The sequence below is a fragment of the Apium graveolens genome, chromosome 1, assembly GCF_009905375.1.
Source record: "Apium graveolens cultivar Ventura chromosome 1, ASM990537v1, whole genome shotgun sequence".
NCBI lineage: Eukaryota > Viridiplantae > Streptophyta > Magnoliopsida > Apiales > Apiaceae > Apium > Apium graveolens.
The window spans coordinates 86112876-86118875 of NC_133647.1; positions in this window are offsets into that span (position 1 = coordinate 86112876).

Consider the following 6000-nt stretch of genomic DNA (forward strand, 5'->3'; position numbering starts at 1 on the left):
CTTTTATTCAGGAATTATCTTAATTTCCAGGAATTTTTCCCTTATTTCCGGTATTTTTCCCTTATTTTCTGGATTTTTCCCTAATTTTCTGGGATTTTTCCCTAATTTTCTAGAATTTTTTCCTAAATTTCTGGGATTTTCCCTAATTTTCTGGGATTTTTCCCTAATTTTCTGGGATTTTTCCTTATTTTTCTGGGATTTTCCCTAATTTTCTGGGATTTTTCCCTAATTTTCTGGGATTTTTCCTTATTTTCTGGAATTTTCCCTATTTTCTGGATTCTTCAAATTTCCAGCCCTTTTTTCGACCAGGATCCTAGTCGAAATTTCGACCTGGATCCTAGTCGAAAATAGGGGCCAGCCTTGCCATCCTGGTCGAAGGAATTCGACTAGGATCCACGACCTGGAATTCGACCAGGATCCTAGTCGAATTTTCGACCTGGATCTAGGACCTGGAATTCGACCAGGATCCTAGTCGAAAATTCGACCTGGATCGAGGTCGAAAATTCCACCCCTTTTTTTTTTTAGCTTCTTGTCATGAGCCTATCGACTAGGATTTCGACTAGGATTCTAGTCGATATTTCGACCTGAATCCTGTTCGAAAATTCCTTGATTTTCTTGTTTCCTGGTCGAAGGTTTTCGACTAGGATCCACGACCTGGAATTCGACCAGGATCCTAGTCGAACTTCGACCTGGGTTTTTAATCCCCATTTTTTGAAAGATACTTGGTTTATTCGACCTCATTCCTGGTCGAAGCTTCGACCTCAATTCAGTCCCGTTATTCCAGCTATTTTCGGGTGTCTGCTCGAAAGATTTCGGGCAGGATTCACGACCTGGAATTCGACCTGGATTCTGGTCTTTTTTACCCGTTATTTTCGGGTGTCTGCTCGAAAGATTTCGGGCAGGATTCACGACCTAGATTTCGACCTGGATCCTGGTCTTTCACTAGCCTTCTTTATTTAGCTTTAATTTAGGGTATTGTATTTTCCAAATCCTAATTGGATTTGGGCCTGGCCTTTTTGTTGGGCCCTATAAAATTTTACTGAGCTTCTATTATTGGGCTTTTCAAATCTCATTGGGCCTCTTTTATTGGGCCTTTTCAAATCTTATTGGGCCTCTTTATTGGGCTTTGTCAAATATTGCTGGGCCTTCTCATTGGGCTTTATCAAATATTGCTGGGCCTTCTCATTGGGCTTTATCAAATATTGCTGGGCTTAACACACCCTGTTTAGAATGCCCTAGAATTCCTAGGTATATTATGGAATATTCTTTTTTCTGGGCCTCTTCTTATGGGCCTTTGTTCTTAATGGGCTTTTCGTCCCTTCAACTTCTTTTTCCTCCTATATAAAGGAATGAGGAAAGGCTATTACTCCTCACTTTCTCATTTCTTAGTTTTCTTCTTTATCCTCCTGCTAAGATTCTCAGAGCAATAACAGCAAGTCGGAGCTCAAAGCCTTTTTCAGGAGTGCTTCTTTAGGTAAGATTCCTCCCTTTGCTTTTCGTGTCTATTTTTCCATTGTGTGCCATTTTAAGATAGCCTATTTACGTGCCTCATACTTTTTTCAGATGGCTGACAAAAGAATGACTCGTTTGGCCAAGATGAACGTGGCTAGAAAGTCCAATGATTTTCCTATTCGATCGAGGTATACTTCCTTAATCGACATGATCAACACTCGAGGGGACGAGTATCCGTCTGATGCGCATCTGGACGCGCACGATCATATCAGTGCTTTACGGGATCCCAAGGAGCTGGAAAAGTTGAGCAGCTGCTTCAAAATCAAGGAGCCTTTTAAGCTGGTTCTTGCGGGTCCGGCCGACAGGGCCTGTCAGTGGAAGAAGGACGCGCTATGCGTCTATAGGGATACTCTGAGGGCAGGTATTAGACTCCCTTTTCATCCATTCATTCCTTTACTACTGGCTGATGTGGGCATCAGCCCTTGCCAACTTCCCCCTAATTCCTGGAGGTTGATTCTGTGCTATCTGTCGCAATGCGCCAAGCACAACGTCCCCACATCTGTTGCTGTCTTCAGGAAGATTTTTCAGTTCAAAAACAGCCCTGATAAAAGTCCGGGTTGGGTTTCTATCAACCAGCGCCCCACTATCCCCCATATCGTGAATGGGAAGTCCATCCCTGACAACAACTTGGGGTGGAAGAAAGATTTTTTGTTTGTTATTTGGGAAGGTGGAGATTGGGGCTCCCTGTTTCGATCATCCTTTGGGCTGGCCGTAGACGGGAGCCCGAATGACATAACTTTGTCTGAGGAGGAGGCTAGAGGTTTCAACCTCCTTACGCAAGACAACGGCACTTCCCATTGTTGGGACCTTATCCGGGAGACCGTCCTGGTAGAACCCGGCCTTTCGCCCGTTAATAAGAAAAGTAAGTTCCCTTTCTTATCTCCTTTATTTCCTGCACTTTTATTTCATTGATTTTCAACTGACTTTGTTTGTTGCAGTGGCTGAGAAGATTGAGGAGGCTACCAAGCCGAAGGACCTGGAGACAACCAGGATGAAGAGGGCCGGGAAGATCTTTAAGGACCCTCGACTGGGTGACCGCTTCCCGGAGTTCCTTCTTCAGGCAACGGAGCCAGATGAGGAAGGCCCCAGCCAAGTTCTGTGCACCAAGCAGAGGCCAGGTGCCTATTTTCAACCTGCTTGGGGGATCCGGGGCAAGGACTCAATTGTGGGCAGCACGGCCCTGTCCAAGGAATGGTCTAAGCATTCCATTTCCCCGGTGGATTATCAAAATTTTGTCCTTCAACAGGACTTGGAGGGGAATGAGCTGTTTGGAGCCCAAGCTCTGGCGACGGTACGTACTTTACTTATGCCTTTTACAATTCTCTTTTCTTTCTTTTCTAAACCTTTGCTGTTTTCTCTTGCAGGCTAACGCCCATTTTCAAGGGGCAATTCACCAAGCCAAGGCTTGGAAGGTTGGCCTGGAAGATGCCAACAAGAAGTTGGAGGAGGCCAATCAAAAAATTGAGGCCCTTGAAGCTCAATTGGCCTCTTCCACTTCTGACCTGGAGACGGCCCGGGCTGAAAATGTTATCTTGAAGGCGCAGAAGGAAAAAGCCTTTGATGGTTGGATGGACACTCAAGAATTCAAAGATTTGATGGTGGAGCATGACACCCTTCTTCATCCTGTTAGCTATAAGGAAGGCTGGGACGCTGCTGTGGAGGCCATCCAGGATGAGTTTCCCGAGGTCCTTGAGCAGTCGCCCTTTCCTTGCCCAGTGCGGGTTCCAGAGCTTGGAGGTGTTACTGAAAAGCTTGCTGGCATGATCAAGGATGGAGAGGAGGAAGATTCCTTCGAGGAGGAATTCGAGCCTGTCGCTAAGAAGGCCAGGGTGGAAGAATCTCCCAAAGCAGCGCCTCAACAGCCATCATCTCCTGCTGAGGGAACTTCTACAGGGACTTCGGAGGGGACGACCGAGACGTCCGAAGAAACGACTGAAACTTCCGAAGAGACTTTGGATGGACACTCAAGAATTCAAAGATTTGATGGTGGAGTATTACGTCCTTCTTCATCCTGTTAGCTATAAGGAAGGCTGGGACGTTGCTGTGGAGGCCATCCAGGATGAGTTTCCCGAGGTCCTTGAGCAGTCGCCCTTTCCTTGCCCAGTGCGGGTTCCAGAGCTTGGAGGTGTTACTGAAAAGCTTGCTGGCATGATCAAGGATGGAGAGGAGGAAGATTCCTTTGAGGAGGAATTCGAGCCTGTCGCTAAGAAGGCCAGGGTGGAAGAATCTCCCAAAGCAGCGCCTCAATAGCCATCATCTCCTGCTGAGGGAACTTCTACAGGGACTTCGGAGGGGACGACCGAGACGTCCGAAGAAACGACTGAAACTTCCGAAGAGACTTCGGATAGTGGTTCTGAGGAATCTCAGCCTTCCAAGGCCTAGCTTTTTGTATATCTTCTTTTTGAACTTTATTTTTATCAGAACTTGTTACCCTTCGGGGTTATGTTTTATACGTTGCTTTTCTTGCCTTTTTCTGTTTTAACTTTACAATCTTAATATGCATTTGAACCTTAAACATCCTTGGATTGAAATAATTTCAAGCTCTTTAATATGAAGTCTGGTTTTTCAAAACCTTACACAGCATGGGTTCGACCCTAATCAATAATAACTAGACATTGTAAATTCTACTGGAATATAAAATCCTACGCAAGCAAAGCTTCCAGGTGCTTTTAAACCTATTTGTCACAATGACAAGTGAGAATCGTACTTAGCCTATCTTACACGTAGTAAACCTTCAGGTTTTCTGCATGCCAGGTCCTCGGGACTTCAAAACCATCCATAGTTTCCAGCTTGTAGGTTCCTCTACCCTGAACGCTCTTGACTCTGTACGGCCCTTCCCAATTTGGGGCGAGCTTTCCTTTCTGTCCAACACCAGAAGCCTCTATTTTCCTCAAAACTAGATCACCTTGTTTAAAAAACCTCTCTTTAACCCTTAAGTTGTAGTAGAATGAAGCTTTTTTCTGATATTCTACTATCTTTGCATGTGCTTTATCTCGCACTTCATCGATTAAATCCAGGGCTAACTTCTGCCCTTCTTCATTTTCTTTTTCATCAAAAGCCTGAATCCTTGGAGAGGAATGTGATATCTCCACGGGAACTACTGCTTCTACCCCATATGCCAACATGAAAGGAGTTGCATCTGTCGTGACTCTACAGGTAGTCCTATAGGCCCATAATATGGGAAGTATCTCATCCACCCAATTATTTCTTGACTTTTCGATCATCTTGTTTAGTCCATCCAGACCTTCAGGTTTTGTGCATGTCAGGTCCTCGGGACTTCAAAACCATCCATAGTTTCCAGCTTGTAGGTTCCTCTACCCTGAACGCTCTTGACTCTGTACGGCCCTTCCCAATTTGGGGCGAGCTTTCCTTTCTGTCCAACACCAGAAGCCTCTATTTTCCTCAAAACTAGATCACCTTGTTTAAAAAACCTCTCTTTAACCCTTAAGTTGTAGTAGAATGAAGCTTTTTTCTGATATTCTACTATCTTTGCATGTGCTTTATCTCGCACTTCATCGATTAAATCTAGGGCTAACTTCTGCCCTTCTTCATTTTCTTTTTCATCAAAAGCCTGAATCCTTGGAGAGGAATGTGATATCTCCACGGGAACTACTGCTTCTGCCCCATATGCCAACATGAAAGGAGTTGCATCTGTCGTGACTCTACAGGTAGTCCTATAGGCCCATAATATGGGAAGTATCTCATCCACCCAATTATTTCTTGACTTTTCGATCCTCTTCTTTAGTCCATCCAGGATTATCCGATTTGCTACCTCCGCTTGCCCATTGGCTTGCGGGTGAGCCACAGAGGTGAACCGTAACTCAATTTCATTTTCTTCGCAATACTTTTTGAATTCCTCGTTGTTGAATTGTGTTCCATTGTCAGTGATGAGGATATGGATGTTTTCCCACAGGAATTGTGCAACCTGCTTAGTTGTGATTTTGGCCAAAGGTTTGGCTTCGATCCACTTGGTGAAATAATCAATGGCTACAATCAGAAACTTCCTTTGTGCTGTGGCCATAGGAAAAGGCCCTAGAATATCCATCCCCCACATAGCAAAGGGAATAGGTGAGTTGATAGAGGTCGGCATCTCGGGGGGTTATCTGGCGACTGGTGCATGCTTCTGACAGCGATCACACTTCTTTACATATTCTTTGGCATCAGCCATCATTTCTGGCCAATAGAAGCCTAAACGGGTTATCTTATGAGCCAAGGCCCTGCCCCTCAAGTGTTGCCCACAAATACCTCCATGCACTTCCTCAAGAGCTAAGCGTGCCTCATCGGGCCTGAGACACCTCAAGTAAGGAACCACGAAAGATCTTTTATATAGAATCCCATCTATCAAAGAGTACCTTAGTGCTCGAACAGTTAACTTCCGTGCCTCAATTGCATCGCTTGGCAACCAACCGGTCTGAATGTGAGCCTTGATGGGATCAATCCATGACGTCCCCAAGCCTACGGGAGCCACAAGCTTAACATATATGCTTC